Source organism: Hyperoodon ampullatus (assembly GCF_949752795.1).
Source record: "Hyperoodon ampullatus genome assembly, chromosome: 2".
Taxonomy (NCBI): domain Eukaryota; kingdom Metazoa; phylum Chordata; class Mammalia; order Artiodactyla; family Ziphiidae; genus Hyperoodon; species Hyperoodon ampullatus.
Window position 1 is genome coordinate 32802209 of NC_136915.1, and position 19699 is coordinate 32821907.

Genomic DNA, 19699 nt, shown 5'->3' on the forward strand with positions numbered 1-19699 from the left:
GGTGTATATTTGGGTGAGAAAAGGCAGAGGAGGAAAGGTCAGTGAGAGGAAAGGGTCACAGGGTGTCCTTGCTGAGGTGCATCTGCGAACACGGGGGTGCCTCTGTTCTCTTTGATAGGGTTGAAACTGTTCCTTTCCCCTCAGCCAGCTACACAGTTTGCTTTCTGTGTATCCAAGCCATCCTGCATCCTGTTCAATGCAAGGAAGTTAACTGTTCTTTCCCCCAGGCGAATATTTGGATCCTGATATTAAAATTTTTTTCTAAGTGGTAGCAGACCCCCCCACACCCCTTATTATTTGTTAAGTTATATTCCTTTGGCTTCTAAACGCCCAGTGCTGGGATCAGCCCCGTGTTTAGCTGATTCTAAATCTCCATAGTTGAGGAATAATAAAGTCGAGCTTTTGCTGGAGTACACCCTTGGATCTCAGTGCCTTTAGTACTGTCTGTGTGACCTGCTTACTGCCTTCAAGCCAACCTCTTGAGACACTTGTTACTTGTATCTTACAATTAAGATGGAGATTTGATGACATTATACTTAGTTTCTTATTAGAAGTTCATGAATGCTTGACAGAATTAGAATTAGATTCAGTCATTCCCCAGTGTCTTTCCAGTAAGTCCCAGAAAAGCTTATGACTAAATATACAGATCCCAATGTGTGTCTGTATCAGCAAAAGCACACAGACATTTAGAAATATGTTTGCTTGTGTGGTGGTGTGTTTTAAAAAGTAGCTCAAAGTGGCTTTCCTGAAATGTAAGCCTGTATTTGAGCTTATAAGGAAAGGAGTAGACAGGCATGAGTTATTTGGCTGTATATACTGTGTCATATATAATGAGAAAGTAAATATTACTTAGGCAAAGGTTGCTGCTTTCATTTTCCTGTGCATTGTGGTAATGGCATTTCTAAACCACTAGTTGATTCATATTTTAAGAAGTTTATCCTCAGTATAGGATTTGCTATTGAACTTAGAAGTCGTAGCCCTATCTTTGAAGTGCTTTCTTGTTTATGTTTTAGAAATATTAATTTCATAAACAGCTGTAAATACATTGAAATAAACAGAAGAAAAATAGATTGTAAAAGCTTTTTATTTTTATGAAACAACATTGATTCTACTACCTAATAGTTATATTGGGAATGTGCTATGTTCAGTTTATCTGTAAAATTAGAGCAGTGGTTTTTTAAATTGGAGAGTATGGGTTCTAAAACTTTCACAGGAGTACTTAAGAGCTTTTGTACCCATTTTATTTTAATTTCAATTTTAACATGTATTTTATCTGTTAAAATGTGTTTTTAAATGACGTGTATACTCTACTGTACTACCTGCCAGTTGGACATCACCAGAATAGTTCCTCCACCATGTCTCTGTATATATTTACAATGCTTATAAATGTATACTTGATTAAAAAAGGTGAAGACTGTGTCTTCTAGTCTGGTCTTTTTTTTTTTTCTTCTTCTTCTTCTTCCCCTAATAGGAGGTGTGTACACTATTGCAGAACATACTGTAGAACATAGGTCCTGTGCCTAATAAATTCTAGGCAAGTCTCAGGTGTTTAGTCCTTAATAGTGAGTGGGTAACACATCGTTAAGTGATAACATTGTAATATTGGCTTAGTGTGTACTACAAGGTTTTGTGCTTTTTGTTCCACTTTTCTAGTCATATTTACATATTATAGGATGAACATAGTTTATAGATATTGAAGGTATTTAACTTTGAAACAAATATTTCTGCAATTCCTTCATGCTCTTGTATTAATTTATTTGAATAATATCCTGAGGTTACAGGCAAACTATGAAACTGTTACTATTTGTTTCTATTTTTATAAAACAGTTTTTTAAAAAATGGTTCCCTACAGTAAAGCACAGTACAGAAATAAACAAGATGCTGAGACTGATATAACTGTAATTAAGTAATCTCTAATTTCAGTCAAAATTACCTGATTGGTTATGTCATTTGGCTTTAAAATAAGTAACATAAATTTGAATGTATAAAATTGATTTATGCTATTTAATACTGAAATTATATGTTATATATGTTGAGTTCCTTGTAAGATTTGTTTAAAAAAGTGTTCTGTCAGAGTTGAAAACTGCTAAGTTCCTTTTAGTGCTACGGTTCTAAGATATGATATTCTAGTAAATCTTCATTGTGTTTTTATAGATTTAAGATTTCTTCCATTCTTAAAGTTGATAACAAATTCTATATTGCTCTTAGAGTTGGAAGGGACCTTACATATCAACCAAAGCAACTTCTCACTTAGTACCACTCTTGTCAGAAGTTATTCTTCCTTTGCTTGAAGGCCTCTGTAGAACATACAACCGATGGACTATTCATTATGTTGGTAATGGAGGAGTTATTTTTTAATCTGAAAGTTGCCTCTTTGTAATTCACACCCATCAGCCAAGTTCTGCCTGGCAAAGATCTAGTATACAGACGGTCCCCAACTAGCTTGGTTCGACTTAGATTTTTCGACTTTAACAATGGTGTGAAAGCAATATGCATTCAATGGAGATCATTCTTTGAATTTTGATCTTTTCCCAGGCTAGTGACATGCAGTACATAACTCTTTCCTGATGCTGGGTTGTAGCAGCAGCTGCAGCTCCCATTCAGCCATGTGATCATGAGGGTAAACAACTGATACAACCATTCTGTACCCATACAACCATTATGTTTTTCACTTTTGTAATGGTATTCAGTAAATTGCAACAGTTATCCAGCACTTTATTATAAAATAGGCTTTGTGTTAGATGATTTTGCCTAATGTAAGTGTTCTGAGCACATTTAAGGTAGGCTAAGCCAAGAGTTGATGTTTGGTAGGTTGGATATATTAAGTGCACTTTCGACTTTGGATATTTTTAACCTGCGCTGGGTTTATCCAAATGTAACTGCATCGTAAGGGAGATCTGTACTCCCTCTTGTAGGTGTCAGGCTTGCTTATACTTGAAGGCTATCTTTGCCAGCCTAGACACTTCCCTTTCTAATACTACATACAGTTTCCTAACTCCTTATCATTCTAGTATTCCCTTTGGACAGTTAAATTGATTATTTTTGCTTTGAAAATGTGGTGGCCATGTGTGTGTAGAGAGGTGAGGGGAGTACAGCAGGAATGTGGGGAAGGAATCTCTGATGACTATTTCTTAGCTTTCATTCGCTATTTTTTTCTAGGTGTTAGGAGTCCGTTGGTGAGATCTAGTTATATGATGTTAAGTACATGGCTTTTACAACGGTGTTCCCAAGTCACCGTCTCTTCAGCAGATGTAAACAAGAACAGGAAGACACAGTTTGTACTGAAGCCATAATACCTGTAAGACAGAATTTAGTACTCACTTAGTATCAATACTTGGGATTTCAAATAGCTTTCAGTACACCCTGTCCACACTTGCATTCACATATATTATCTCATTGTTCCCCAAACTTCCTACTGTTTTAGCTTGCATCATCATTTTTCTTTTCCAGGACTGTTGAAATAATCTGTTTCGCCCATTCTCTTTGTTCCCCCCACCCTCTCGCCCCTAGTTTGTCTTCTACCTGTAGCCAGAATGATCTTTCTAAACTACAGAGCTGTCTGTGTCACTCTTCTGCTTAAAATCCATTAAAGCTTTCGTTCTGCTTTTAAAAGGAAGTTCAAACTCTTCATCAGGAGATAAAAGGGTTTTCATGATCTGCCCCCTGCCTATTTCAGTAGTTTCACATCCTGTCTTGGCCTTATAAGCACTCAGTACTCAAGCATCATTTAAAAACTTGTAGATCACTACCCGAAATGCCTGTATCTTCTTTTTAACTAACAACTTGATGCTTGTCCTTCAAGGTAAGTAGTTATCACTTCTGGAGAGCCTTCCTTGACTGGAATAAAAGTTCCTCTTCTGTGTTCCAGTAGCATTCTGTTAATACTTCCTATTCAAACCTGTGTGGTCATCTTGTTTAGCTTGTTTCTTTCCCCACTAATTAGATTTTATTAGACTGTAAGATCTTTAAGAACAGGAACTCTTACTCATCTCAGTTTCTCAAGTGTCTGTGACAAAATAGATGTCAGTGAATGTTACTTGAACAAATAAATGAAGGAATTAAGATGTCATTAGATTAAGCTGTAACAGGAACCATGCCCTGTTCATGTGTATATTTACAGGGCTGGGCTTAGCTTGATGTGTGGCCTGAGGTGAGTGCTTAGTATAGGTTAACTGAATAATATAGAGTTGCCCTGTGTTTTAGTTTATTAATATCCATGTCATGGTAGTGTAAATAGGAAAAGGGCTTTATTTATATACTTGAGAAGAACATTTGAATTTTTTGTTTGTGAAAGGACAGACTAAGGTCTGATTTTCTTTATCTGTAAAATGAACGAGTTGTACAATCTGATCTCTTAAGGTTCTTTCCATTTCCAGCATCCCACTAGGAGGACCAGCTATAATCCCTGGATCTGGACCATATGGAGTACAATCTAGAATTGTACCATGCCTTTTTTTCTTTTTTTTTTTTTAAAGCAGCTCCATTACACTATTGAGTCTCATTAACCTAAGACAAGTTATAAAATGGCCAGACCTTGTGCATGAACTGTTGTTGTCTCCCTTCCAGAGACTGCTGTTCCTTTGGTTTTCTTGAACTTCAGCATAAGACTTAAAGGCATCCTAGTTAAATTTTGTCCTATGAGATTTGGTGTAGATTTTTGCAGTTGCTTTGAATTTTAATTCCTCCATTTATGACTTAGCTGTGCATCCTCCATTTGTAGTACCTAAATTTTGTTACGCATGTAATAGACATGCAAATATTTAAGCAAATGGTCATATACCTAATATATCTTTGCTCAAATAACTAAAACAATAGGTGTTGTAGTCAAGATGTAGTCTTTCTCTTTTTCTTTCCTTAGCTATTTGTTTCTAGATTGTTCAGTGTGTAGGAAGACCACTGAACTTCGAGTCAGAAGATCTGGATTCTAAGTCCTGGCTTTTCTGCTTACTACTATGTGATGTTAGGTCACTTAATTCCTCTGGACTTCGAATTTCTAATTGGCATGAGAAGAAAAAAGACTAAAGTCTCTAGTTTTCTGCAATTCTGGCAGTACGATTATCTGGCCGACACTTGGATATAGTATGGAATTGTGGTTGAGAGCTTGTTGAGTCTGGGGTCAGACTGCCTGTGTTTTCATCCTAGCTCTGCCCTTACTGGCAGTGACATTAATCTGTCTGGGCCTCTGTTTCCTCATCTGTAAAATAGGGTTAATAATACTGCATGGTTGCTTTGAGTTAGTTCTTAGAATATGTTCTGCACGTGGTTAAGGACTGTATTATTGTTTGCTATCATTATACTTTTTTTTTTTTTTAAGCAAAACAAAACAAAACAGAAGATATCAGTGAAGACATTGCACTTTCCTGTGGGCTCCTGGGACAAAATATAAATGCTTATTTTTACAGTTGGGAATTTAAAAATGTGGTAGAAGCCAATGTGGAAGTGTTTAAAAAGTTAATGATATATTATGAATCATTATCTCACACATTAGAAGGAAAGACTATGTCTGCTTTACTAGCCTCAATAGTGGGTGATTTTGATGTTTTAGGAAATAAATTAAATGTATAGCTTCAGTTTTCTGTACTAGTAAGAAAGCCAGTAGCTGTAAATTCTTAGATAACTTCTAGCCATGTGTGGAAATATTGGCTTGAATCTCTTCCTTCCATTCAACATTTTAACGAATCTGCAGGTAGCAGCCAGATTCACCTTTTCTTGCCTCTCACATCTCTGGACATCTAGTGAACTATGAAGTGGCTCAACGTTGGGCTAAAAAGGAAGTGGACTGGCCTGGATAATCAGTATACAGGCTGATTTCCTCTGCGTAATTAAGAGCTGACTGTCCTCATCAGGGTCCTCTCTTTCCTGTTAGCAGCGGCTTCCCTTTTGAGGCTCAAGATCTCCTAGGATCCTAAAGGAAAGGCCTGTCTTCTGGTGGCTAGACTGACATTGTCCCCAAAACTCTCTCCTACTTTCCTCAGTCTGTAGTACCTTCCGGGGAAATAAGTTCTGCCTGGATGCCAGAGGAGTGAGAAAAAGGGCATGCTTTGGTTCACCTTCCTTAAACCTTACCCAGTAATGATTATTTTGATTTTTGGAGACTGTGAAATTATTTAGTATTTCTAGAAGTTGCTCTACATACTCATTTGGGATATGCCTTAAATCTTCAGTTGGCCGTAGGTAAGTGTTTTTATTTCTTAACTTGCCAGGAACATTCTACCTCCTTACATATACAGCTTCCCTACCCCAGTTTAGTTACTCTGGTTTAGGTCCCTCTCAAAGACAGCACGGTGTAGCAGGAGGCCTAGCTTTGGAGCAGGACAGATGGATATGTAATCTTGGTCTAGTTATTTAACCTTTTAAAAGTAACTTCGTCTCTAAAATGGAAATGATAATACTTTTTTTTAGAGAATTGTTGGGATTAAATGAAATGATATTTAAAGTTTTTAGCACATTGCCTGTGAACTAACAGTAGGTGCTCAATTAATTTTAGCCTGGGTTATCAAGTGCCTTCTAAATGTGTTAGAGACTAGGATATGAAGAAGACAGTCCCTGCACTCAAGGAATTTAAATCTGATAAAGGAAAAGGTTACTAAATATGAATCAGGAAATCTTTATTCCCTTTTATTCTCTCTTCCCTATTTCTTATGCATTTCTTTTCCTAGGTTAAGGTAAATTCTAGAAGGACCCTTCCTCCAAGAGTGACCAAGAAGACTCTAATAAGAGGAACAAACTGAGTAGAGTTGTCACAGGTTATCGGGGTGACTGGGAGCTTAGTCAAGGAGGGATAAAGTCAGCTGTTAGTCCCGTTATTAGTAAGTAGTAACAGGATTATTACCAGTTTGTAGGTGGGAGAGATGCCTAATAGGGGGTAAGGAAACTGTCAGGGAACTGAGGCAGGTCACAGGGCTTGTTTAAACTGTGTGACCTGCTAGGTAAACTTGTGTTTACTTTTTTTCCCACTTGCAGTCTTTTGGGCTAATTTCTGGAAACCTGCTTTCCTGGGTGCTGCCCCTCCCTCCCTGTCTTCAGGAACGGGATTGGAAGTAGCATTAGCCTGAAGAAGTTGTTCTATTTAGGGAGCTAAAGCAGAGGGCCAGTGATTAGGCCCTTATCTGCAGTGGGGCCTTTCTGAGTGGTGTGGGGACAGGATCGGAGCATCTGTCCTGACATCAACAGAGGCTCTGCTTTTTCTATCCCCCGGTTGCATCAGAATTATGAAGAAGCACTGATGGGCCGGGCCATCTGAATGAAAAAGCCCTTCATTGTGTTTCTTCAGCATTCCAGTGTCTGATACAATTAGCCAAGACTCAGAAAACAAGTTGGACAAACAAGCAAGCAGCCTTCCACTGAAGGATAAAGGGATTTCTGGCACAGCTGAGTTAAGTGCGTTGACTGCAGAGACAAAGTGGGAGGGTCTGGGAAGAGGAAGGTGCCTTTGGGATGACATTCCTGGCTGGATGAGGGGAAAGAATGGAGCAAACAAGCAAATGGTATTTTTGAAGCTGATGAAATCTGTTGTGCCAGATCTCCCTAGAGGCTGGTTGGGGCCGGGCTACTCTGTAAGGAGGTGGAATCACTGGGGAGAGACTTTTGACTCTTTGGGCAGCTCAGAGTCGGGACATGAAGCTCCCTGTGGAATCTAGGAAATCCGTTGGCAGTGGACAGCGTGTGGGCTTGCCCCATGATAGCCTCCCCGACCGTGCGGCTTTCTCAGTTGGTTAACACTTTACACACACTTCAGCCTGAGAAGAGTCCAGCCCCAGCAAAAGGTTTTTGGGCAGTGGATGCACTGGGCCTGTCTCCGCAGTAAGCCATTTTACCTCACCAGCCCTCCTGCAACTGTCTCAGATTCACCGGGTCACAAGCTTCTGCCCTGCAAGTGGAGGGTACCTCAAAGACCGGCTTCTGCCTGCGCAGGCTTACTCACTCACTAACTTGGCTGGACTTCTGCATCTGAAGCGCCCACGTCTCCTGCTGCTGTTGGTCTGAAAACACTGAGCTGGTGGCGCTTTTGAATAGGATGCCTCTTGCATGAAGACCTGGACCCAGTTTGGAAATGCCCCAGGGAGGAACTTCCTCTCTGACCTCAAGGGGAGGGAGGAGGTCAGTAGGAAGTGGTGGGTGGAGCCACTTCTCCGAACTTCTGTCTCTGTTCACCTCGAAGCCTTTTTTAAGGAGCTGCAGGGCGTGCACAGGCCCCTAGCCGGCGGTTCTTTGGCACACCTTCCTTCTAGGCAGGGTCAGCTGGCGACATGTGGCCCAGTTACCAAGATGAGCACGAGTTCAGCACCCACCTGGTTTGCCGCATGTGCTGCATGGGTTAGTACGTAAAGTTTTTTTTCCTTGCCTGGGCCTGAGGATCCCAAATAGCCCTTGATCTCACTGACTCATATGAACGCATGGGCTCTAAAGCCTTGGAGGCGTTACAGCCTTTGGGCTTGTTAAAACGTGCAGTGGGAGAGATGGGTGCCCGACTTCCTGGGGAACTTCTTAAGCTTGTAGTGACTGGCAGTTAAGAGCCTAAGCTTTGGGTGTGGGACTTTTTTATAGAGACTGAGTTCATGCTCATGCTTCTGTGTGTATCAGGAAACCACTTTTAAGTTATGTTGCATAGTCCTGAAAGTCCAGGGCGTATTTTTAGGAGAAGTTGGTTGGTTACACAGAGTCCACCTCTGAGCAGACAGGATTGTGGGAGGAGGGGAGGGTGGAGTCATGACCCAGGTTTCCTCTTCGGGGCTGATTGCTAATTCTCTTACATTTACTCTCTTGCCAGCTGTGAGGAGGGAAAAAGGCTTGAAAGTGGTCTGGTGATGGGGATCTTAAGAAGAGTTGGAGGCTAGGAAAAGAGTCTTGTTGGCTTAGATCTCTCTTGATAAAGGAGAGGAGTTCATTTAGATAATGTTCTGTGACCTTGAGCAAGTGGCCTAGCCTTTTTTGGCCATAGGTTTCCTTGGCTTCAAACTGGAGGGTGTACAGACTGATGCTGGAGGTATCGTCATCAATTTCTGGTAAAATGGAAAAGATAAGGCAAATGTAGTGTGCCTTTCATAAAGATAAACTTATTTAAAGAACTGTCCTTTATTCTGAAAGTGCCCTTTCTACTTTTTTGATGTTAAAATGTCCATTATTTTATGAAAGAATTGTTGTCAGATGGTAGTTTGTTTTTAGATATCTTTACTTAGCAAAATAAAAAGTTGACAACTTTATATTAGGTTTTCTAATTTATTTTGGAATATTTACTCATTTGTGAAATCTAAGTTTAGGAACTACTGGATTGATACTACTACTAATATCTTTTGGTTTTGTATTCTTAGTCTCTAAAGCAGAACAAAATTGTGACCCAAACAGGCAGATTTTCACTAAAATTGAGATTGCTGGTTGTTTGATCAAGAGGAGACCTCAGAAGAAATCTCAGAAGGGAAGTAGCAGAGCCAGGATTCCAATCCTGTCTCCTGACTGCTAGACTAGTACTGCCAAATTTTTAAGTGCTTTCTGAGAAAAAGAGTTGGCACTATAATAATGTTTGGGCACAAGGAGTAGCAGTTTTAGTCAGTTACTGCCACGGGGGTCTAGCTTTTTATCTTTCCAGTATCATTGAGATTTCTTCCCTGAGATCTAGAGGAAAGACTCTTCTGCATCTGAAAATGCTTAGAGATAAAAGGGCCCTTTTTCTGTAATCAACAGAGAAGTATAAGGAAGTCTAGAATCTTTATTGAAATTTTCAGGGCAAAACATCATTCTCCTAGCTCATCCTACTCTGTTTAATCCCCTGGATAAATATCATACAGTCATTATGAGGAGTATATGATATTAAAGAGCTTAGCTCATTGCAAGCTCCTCTGCTGATTTTGATATTGTTGATTCACAGTTGGTATTTGGAAACCATTGACCTAGTCCAGACTCCACACTTTATAGATGAAACTCAGGCTCACAGAGGGCAGATGAGTATCCTATAAGGTAAGCCACAGAGTAGAGGCTAGGAAATCCAAGTTATAGCCCTGATTCTGCCCCTCTGTAACCTTATCTAAATTCTTAAATCTGGGCTTCAATTTCTTCATCTTTAAGATGATTTTTTTGAGGATCGTTAACCCCTATATCTCTTTGTATCTGTGAAATATTTTATTTTTTCTGGATGTGATACTCCATTAAATACTCTAGAAGCTATTGTGTTTTTCTCCCTCTTCCCTTCTCCGTATAAGCCTCTCGTTCTATCTCTGTGGCTCTTTCTTTTGCCACCAGTCTTACTCATGGCTTATTTCTTTATCTAACTTCTGCCTTGTACTCTCTGATTCCCAGTAGGGCAAAGAATTATTGGTAACAAAGTTCAGATTTTGCTAAGAAATAACAAAATTTTAATTGTGCACTGAAGTCTCTAGTTATCACTTCCCTAAATTCCCATGTCTCAATCCTCATTGAGACATTCTGAGTCTTCACCATGTCTTGGTGACAGATACCTTTCATGAACCCCTATTACAGTTATAGTTTGCACCTCTCCTCTTCCCTTCATTATATAGGACTATATTGTGTTGCCTTCTGATAATTTCACAGTGGCAGGAGAGTGTGGTGGTTAAAAGCCCATGATAGGGGCTTCCTTGGTGGCGCAGTGGTTGAGGGTCCGCCTGCCGATGCAGGGGACACGGGTTCGTGACCCGGTCCGGGAAGATCCCACATGCCGCGGAGCGGCTAGGCCGTGAACCATGGCCGCTGAGCCTGCGCGTCCGGAGCCTGTGCTCCGCAATGTGAGAGACCACAACAGTGAGAGGCCTGCGTACCGCAAAAAAAAAAAAAAAAAAGTCCATGAGAGACTTGGATTTGAATCTCAGTTCTACTACTTAGTAGCCATGTGACATTGGGCAAATTATTAATAAGCATTTCTGAGCCTCAATTTGAACTATGAAATGAAGTTAAATAATGTGTACTTGATAGAATTGTGAAGATTAAGTCAAATATCAATACTAAATGAGACAGGCCTTGCACAGTGCCTGACACAGAGTAAACACAATAAATATCGAGGCCATTCTTATCTCCCACAGTTGACTTATATACTTCTAAGGAAAGGAATCATTTATAATACTGGTGCCATTGTATATTATTGGTAAACATTTTAATTGCTTGATCTCCACTTCAGACCATTTTCTTTGAGCTCACATTAAGTGGTGTGAAGTCTCCTGGGTGTAGATGTGGCAAGAAGAATTGAGAAAAGCTGTTAACTGTGGAAGGGACGTCTGAATGGAGATCCCTGCTCTACGCTGAAAAGCAGTCTTTTAATTATCATTTGAGGATATTTTTTAGTCTGACTTTGAAAATACCATCATAAAGTATCCATATAGATATAACCTTGGCACACAGTGGGCTCTCACATAGTATACATGGTTAAATAAATGAGCATTCCTGAGTGCTTACTGTTGTCCTAAATGTTGGATATTTAACGAAATTTAAAACATGGTTCTTGACTCCAGAGAACTAAAGTTCAGATAGAGAAATGGGATTTACATGTAAAGATATCTAGCAATAGATTTTGTATGTTCGGTGCCAAGTAAATTAAATAAACACAGGCATCTAGAGATGGCTGGGATAGCCAGAAAGGTGTAAAGGAAGAAGTTGACTTCAGCTGGACCTTGTAAGGAGGCTCTAAGTTAGATAAAACAAGAAGAGAGGGTAGATATTTCAGTAGGGAGAAATAGGTGAACAAAGGCAAGAATGTGCAAGGTATATTTGGAAACTGAGATCAGAATGGTTGCAGTTGAGTCATGCAGGGGAGAGTCTAAAGATAAATTTGGAAGAGTAGATAGATTGTAAATTTCTTCAGGTTAGAGGCCATGTCTTATTTTTATCTCTTCCAACCACCTAACACATAGTGAATAAAAACTGGAATTGAATTTCAGAGGGTTGTAGTAGACAGTAGAAACAAAGGACTTGGGCTCGAGGCTCTGGTCGTCTGAGAGCCACTAAAGGATTTTGAATAGAGGGGTAATACGAGCAAAGTGGTGATTTAGGAAGACTTGTTGAAATAGGCTGGCTGTACTACCTGCCACGGCCTCAGCTATCAACTGTTAGCATCAAATCTGTATCCTCAATTCTGCCTGCTCTTCTGAACTCTAGACCTAAGGTTCCAACTGTCTGCAGGAAGGGCCTGCTGACATCTCATTATGTTTCTTCTACTTTACCCAACGTATCCTCACCCAATCTGTGCCACCTGTTTTCCTTATCTCCAGGTACCACTCCTCCCAGTTGCTGTGACTAGAAACTTTTTTTTGTGGCTGCGCTGGGTCTTCGTCGCTGTGCGCGGGCTTTCTCTAGTTGCGGCAAGCGGAGTCTACTCTTCGTTGTGGTGCGCGGGCTTCTCGTTGTGGTGGGTTCTCTCTCTTGTTGCGGAGCACGGGCTCTAAGGCGCACGGGCTCCAGTAGTTGTGGCACGTGGGCTCAGTAGCTGTGGTTCACCAGCTCTAGACACAGGCTCAGTAGTTGTGGTGCATAGGCTTAGTTGCTCCATAGCATGTGGGATCTTCCCAGACCAGGGATCGAACCCGTGTCCCTTGCATTGGCAGGTGGATTCTTAACCACTGCACCACCAGGGAAGTCCCTGTGACTGGAAACTTTAGAATTATCTTGAACTCTCCCTTTCCTTAACATCTAGCCAGTAGTTAAGGGCTATTGTTTCTTCCTCTACATTGGAGTAGGGATCTGGCTGCCCCTGCCCTATTCATGCTCTTAGATTTCTTTCTTGGTCTGTCACACACAGTAGGCCTCTCATTGCTTCTACCTCTTAGTGTGTCTCTGCTGCAGTCTGGCCTTCCGTCCAATGCCAGATTAATCTTTCCAAAACACCCTCTGGTTCAGAAAATTTCAGTGGTGTCCTTTTATCTACTGAATTGAGTAGATGCTCCTCATTCCTGCTCTCTGGAGTGCTGTGGTCTCAGGTGACCTTGTTAGCTTCCCTTCTCATTACATGGCTAACTGTATGCTTTGTGTAGCCACACCATTCCTTCCAGTGTATCCCGTGTACTCACATATCTCCAAGTCACTGCTCGTGCTTATTCTTCACTTTGGAATTCCTTAACCTCTTTTTGGGCTGCCAAAATCATACTTGTCACCCAAGGTTTACTTCAGATACCACACCTTTCATGAACTCTTCTCCTATCCCTCTGTCAGAATTAATCAGCTTTGTTTATCAGCATGATTTTGTGCAGCTTGTATCTGGTGTGCTATTTGCTTGGTGTTATTGTTAATTATTTATTTACATATTGGTCTCTGCCACTAGATTGACCTCATGTGGTCAAGGAACAGGCCGATTCCAACTTTCTATATATTTATTTCCCTTTTTGTTTACTTATTTATTTAAAAGATTTATTATTTATTTATTTATTTTTGGCTATGTCAGGTCTTAGTTGTGGCGTGTGGGCTCTTTGTTGTGGTGAGTGGGCTTCTCTCTAGTTGTGGCGTGTGGATTTTTCTCTTCTAGTTCAGGCGTGTAGGCTCCAGGGCACGTGGGCTCTGTAGTTTGCGGCACGTGGGCTCTAGTTGAGGTGTGCGAGCTCAGTAGTTGCAGTGCGCAGGCTTAGTTGCCCCGCGGCATGTGGGATCTTAGTTCCCTGACCAGGGATTGAACCCATATCCCCTGCGTTGTAAGGTGGATTCTTTACCACTGGAGCACCAGGCAAGTCCCAGGTATCTCATTTTTAGATTTTCAGGTGGTTGGTGCTTCTTGAACCACTTATAATTTGTCTGTGGCCCTCAGGGAAACAAGCAGAGGCTCTTCTCTCTTTGCTTTTTTAATGACTCATGATGCTGTGTTGGGCTGTGATGGAATAGAACACAGAACTGTTTGCCTCAATGCAGGCTTTCATTCCGACCCCAGGCCTATCCTCAAAATGCTCCAAGTAGAGCAGAGTAGGACAGATGGACAAGCAAACTATGATACCTTGAAATAGGCACAAGAGGGAGATCACTCAACTAGTGTATATAAGGGATGGAGGAGGTGATAGCTGAGTTGAATGCTGAAGAATGAGTAGTCAAGGAAATGGGCGAGCTATCTTCCATGCAGAGAGAACAGTAAATGCAAAGCATGGAAGTGTGAGAGCACATGCCTCATTTGGGCAAAACTGTACATTCGGCAAGGCTGGAAGTTAGCGTTTTTATGAAAGCGTGGAGAGGGAAGAGTGGCCACATCATATGGGGCCTTAGATCCCAAGCTAAAAAGTTTAAATGTTATCCTGAATGCAGGCATCAGGCTTTAGAATCCAGTAGCACTGGGTTCAGACTTACCATATGGTCTCCGGCAAGTTACTTAGCCTCTGTGGGCTTTATCTTTTCAGTAAAATAATGCCTCTCAGGGTTGTTGAGCATTGGAAACAATATATGTAAGGTACTTGGCATATAAATAGAGGCTTGGTAAATGTTACCTGTTAATATTATTAGGATAAAGATTCAGTGTGGGCAGCATTGTCCACAGTGCTGGCAGCACTCAGGAGGGTGGTGTCTTAGTCAGTTTGGGCTGCTGTAACAAAACCATAGACTCAGTGGCTTAAACAACAGACACTGATTTCTCACACTTCTGAAGGTGGGGAAGTCCATGGTCAAGGCACCTACAGGTTTGCTGTCTCGTGAGGACCTCTTCCTGGTTCATAGACAGCTAGCTGTCTTCTTGCTGCACCCTCACATGGTGGAGTGGGAATGAGAGAGCTCTCTGGGGTCCCTTTTGTAAGGACACTAATTCCATTTATGAGAGCTTCACCCTCATGACCTAATCACCTCCCAAAGGCTTCAACTCCTACTTCTATCACATTGGGGGTAAGATTTCAACATATGAATTTCAGGAGGACACAGACATTCAGGCCGTAACAGATAGATTATAGCAGGGAAACCTATTAGAAGCAGAGAGGGAGACAAGAAGAGTTCATTTTTAGACAAGTTGAGCTTGAAATGAGCATGAAATTTTTAGGAGTCAGTTGGACATACGAGAGTGGTGTTTAGGATAAAGGCCTGAGCTGAAGATACGGATTGGGAATTGTCAGTGTCCAGGTTACAGTTGAAACTATGGAAGTAGATTAAATCATTCTGGGAGAATGTAGAGAACAGGTATTATTTACTTTTTTTGAAATCTATAGGTGGTTTTTTTTTTTTCCATGCCATAGTATACATAGCACCAAAAATTTTGCATGCGATTTTAGGTGGTTTATGACTCCCCCGAACCCCGCAAATCCATTTAGGCACCCTTAGGCCCATGGATATCTTAAGAAGCTTTAATACAGAATAAAAAGGAAAGGGGGCTAAGAATGAGTAAACATTTAAGGGGTGAACAGAAGAGAGGGAACAGTTAAAAGGGAAGGAGGGAAACCAGGGTAGAATGAAGTCTCGGAATCAAGAGGGAGAGTGGGTTTAAAAGGTAAAGGAATGGTCCCCAGTGTGTTCTGGGTTGGCAGCTAGGTGACTGTGGGGAGGGCAGTTGGAATGAATTTGTGGGGCTGGAAGCCAGGTCACATGGTGGAGCAGGAGGTGCAGCAGTAGAGAAGTGAGCACTGTCCTCACACCGTTCAGGAGCCCAGGGGAAAGGAGAGGGGTATAAAGCTACACAAGCTACGGGATGGTGGTTGGATTAAATTCTCAAGGGGAAGGGAAGATCTAGGATCCAGATTTCAGAGGGAAGGACTTGCCTAGGTAACAAGGAGGGACATCTCTGCCAATGAAACTAAAAGAAAATTAGGGTAGGTATTGGTAGCTCGGTGTCCTGTAGTGGTCTTAATAAAGTAGGAAACAAGTAGTAAATCCCTCTAATTAAGCAACCCTCACATGATTAATTAGTGCCTCAATATGTTCAATCTAAGAATTTCGCAGTGGCCTGTTGGGTTCTTCGTGGTCAGTTCATAGCCTTTGGTGAGGCTGAGCTTACAAGAAGCATCTAAAAGAATATCACCTTTTCTGTGATTGACTGTTTTCTTCTTACATAAGGGTACCTTCTTAAAATTCTATCTCCAGTGTTAGGTAGAAAGATCTTCACTGGGCCTGAATTAAATGAAGGATTTATGTATAGGGAATCAAACCTAAAGCTTATTAAAAACTTTAAAAGTCTGAGCTGTTTGGAGTGTTCTGTGATAAAGTTGCTCTTTGGCTTCCCTAATGAATTTCCTTGCTGATATTAAGATCCTAAAATCCAGGCACTGCAGTATTCTCTTATCCTGATACTTAAATCAGGAGAGAACGTTCATGTAATTGATTGGTCTGCAACATAGGATCCTAAAAAAGGATCCTCCAGCTTTGGGGCAAGGTTGTTCTATAAAACCCTTTCCTGGGGAACTTATAGCTTGGCTCTAAGCAGGCTAGCTACTCTTGGGAAGGACTTGTAATCATGTTGCTTTTAGTAATTACATTCAGAATTAGTACTTGAACCTCTTCCCTCCGAACTGAAAGTCAGTTTTTTAGCTATTCGAAGCATGACTGATATGAGGCTGTCCGGTTTCCCTAGTGCATTATCCCCATGGGAGGGCTCGGTAGGTGAACAGCATAACTATGGGTAGTAAAATTCAAAAGACTCAATTGTGTTAATGGCATCTTCAGGTCTAAAATAAATGAGGCAGTGGACTGAACTCTTACAAGTGACTTGGCTTTGATTTCATTGTGTGTTTCTTTTTTTTTTTTTTTGTTTCTGAGATACGTGGGCCTCTCACTGTTGTGGCCTCTCCCGTTGTGGAGCACAGGCTCCGGACGCACAGGCTCAGCGGCCATGGCTCACGGGCTCAGCCCCTCCGTGGCATGTGGGATCGTCCCGGACCGGGGCACGAACCCGTGTCCCCTGCATCGGCAGGCGGACTCTCAACCACTGCGTCACCAGGGAAGCCCTGTGTGTTTCTTTAGCCAGTCTTCTAATCATATATTGGCCAATCAAGAATGTTTATTTATTACCTATAAGAGTCCAGTCCAGGGAATTCCCTGGTGGTCCAGTGGTTAGGGCTCGGGGCTTGCATTGCTGGAGCCCGGGTTCGATCCCTGGTAGGGGAAATAAGATCCCACAAGCTGCGTGGTGTGGCCAAAAAAAAAAAACAAACAAAAAACCGTCTAGTCCAATATGTAAAAACTCAGATACACCAGTAAGTGTCACCTTTTTGCTGGGACATGCAAACATAATGGAAAAACAGTGTTAAAGCTAACTAAAAGTTCTGCCCACCACATTTTCACCAATGCCAGGTCCACTCTGCTTTGCTCTATTTATTACCCTTATAAGCAAGAATAGTCTGTTTCTAATTTTACAGAGTTCTCACTCTGAAGACACAGGTTTTGTTTATAGAATTTCTTTTATTATAAAAGTAATATGGGTTTGCTATAGTAGGTTAAACAATACATAGATGGAAAAGAAAAAGTTAACAGATTTCCTTTTAAACTAGCCAATATTTTAAAGAGGTGGAATTCATGTGATTTCTTTTTAGTCCACTGCCTCAGTTCTTTTAGACCTGAAGATGTGATGAACACAATTGAGTCTTCTTTATTTTCTATGCATAGTTATTCTGTTAACCTACTAAGCCCTCCCATGGGGATAATGCACTAGGGAAACCAGATGGTTTCTCATCAGTTATGCTTCCAATAGCTAAAAAGCTGACTTTCAGTTCAGGTAAGGGGAAGGATTTATTGTAGTCTTATAATGTAGAGCTTTAGATGTTAGAAGCTATGGGACATGCAGAAAAGTAAAGCATGATCTCTTTCCTCAAGGAGTTAATGATCTCATTGATGAGTAAGAATGAGCATATTAAGAGATCAGAATTTATATAATTATATAAGTATGGATTGAGTGATTAGCATAGTAAGTACCATAAAAATTTGGAGAACAAAGAGACTATTGAGAAATGGAATTGTCAGGAAACGCTGCCAGAGTAATTTTTCTCAAACACAAATCTCACATGTCATTCTTCTATTTAAAATCTTTCAATACTTTCCCTTACCTTCCCTTTACCAGTTTCTTGGTGATAAAGTTTGGACTCCTTAGCTTGTCTGAAAGGCCATGATTTGACCCATGCCATTCTATCCAGTTTTAAGTGTCACCACTACCTATTACACGTCCTGTCTTTCAACCATACTTAATTCCGTGCAGTTGTCTGAACATGAGCTCCTTCTTATCTCCGTGACTTTGCACTAGGTAGAACTTCATGTAGTAGCTTTGTCCCTTCTCTTTCTGGCTAACTTGTACTCATCTTTTAAGGTTTAGTTAGTCACCCACCTGGAAACGTTCACTAATCTCCCATGGGTCCCTCCTCTACTCAAACAGGTTAGCCATTTCTCTTACGTTCTTGAGCGCTGTGTGCTTACCTCTGTTAACAGCACTTGTCAAGCTGCATTGAAGTTATTTCTCCTTTCTGCTAGACTCTTTTAAAGGTAGGGACTGTGACTTTGTATAGCACAGGGTATGCCAAGCAGCTAGCTCCTTAATAAGGACTTATTCAAAGAATAAATGAGTGAATGAATGAGCTGAATTTTAAAGAATAAATAGCATTTGGAGAGGTGGAGAAGAAGACAGTAGCTTGCCATGAAGAGAAAACAAATGTCAGTGATTTAGATGAGATTGTAGCTGCAAGCTGATTCTAATTCAGTCTGCAGATGATACAGACTTGGAAAGGACGATGAAGAGGTCAGATAACTGAATCAGCATCTAAAGAAGATCAAAAGATCAAAATATGTTGGAATGACAGTGGTCAAATCTAATAAACATTCTGGCTTCAAATACTTGCAGGACTCTATGAAGTGAAAATTAGATAAGACTTAAAAAAAAATCCCAACCGTTCCAAGTGAGCGCCAATAGGTAGAATTTATAAGGATGCAGATTATGACATGTTATGGAACTATTAAATTAGTATGTGTTGCTTTATGAGGTAGTGAATTCTCTATTAAGTTTTAAGAGTCAATAATATTGTAGATGTATGCAAGATTTGGACAGACCTTTCAGCTCTGAACATATGATTCTTTGTTGTTGAGGGGATTTGTGAATCAGCAGGGAATTAAACTAAATCCATTCTAATTCCTAAGTTCTGTGGTCTGTAATAGGAAGAGATCACTGTTCCTTGCAAATAAAGCAGGAAAGGAAGAGGTAAAGGTAAGGTTAGAGAAAGAGATGAAAGAGCACTTACTGGATGGCTATAGATTCAGAAAAATAAGAAGATAGTGCATCCACCTGGAAGTGGAGAGAAAGCCTTAGCATTGTTTGGAATGGTACCTATGTGGCTTTTACTTGGGAGTCAGTAAGAAGGGAATAACTGTGGCAGTAGGGAGAGAAAACCTAACTGAAGTTTGTGTGAATTACTAGTGAGCCAGAGTTACATAATTCTGCTACTTTCTTCTGAAATTTCTCTGAGTTGGAGAAGAAGTGGAGGAGTCAAGCCATGGTAGTCATTCAGGTTTGGGGATTGTCCTGGTGAACATACTAGTAGAAGGTTAGGTAGGTGAGACTCCCTGGGGTATTAGTGCCTGCAGCTTTGAATTGCTTAACTATGTTGTCTAGCACAGACTGGGATGATCTTAGGTGTTCTTAATAAACAGGGTAAAATAAGAAGGGAGTGGTTGAAGGTTGAGAATGATGAGGAGATCTGAAAGATGATAAAGTGACTGCTAAATAGGTATGTTTGGAGAAGGAATGAGGCTCAGGAAGTGGCATGGTGGTGGCTGGCTGTGAATTGGAGCTGAAGCTCAGTGGAGCCAAGCAGGCTCACATGCATTGTCCACA

The 19699-nt window shown here is 40.9% G+C and overlaps 1 protein-coding gene across 2 annotated transcripts in view; it reads left to right on the forward strand.

Moving 5' to 3' along the window:
* Positions 1-19699, forward strand: part of MACF1 (microtubule actin crosslinking factor 1) — a gene marked incomplete at its 5' end in the record, with an annotated part of 343134 nt that overhangs the window by 100676 nt on the left and 222759 nt on the right. The gene's annotated exons all lie outside the window — the stretch shown is intronic.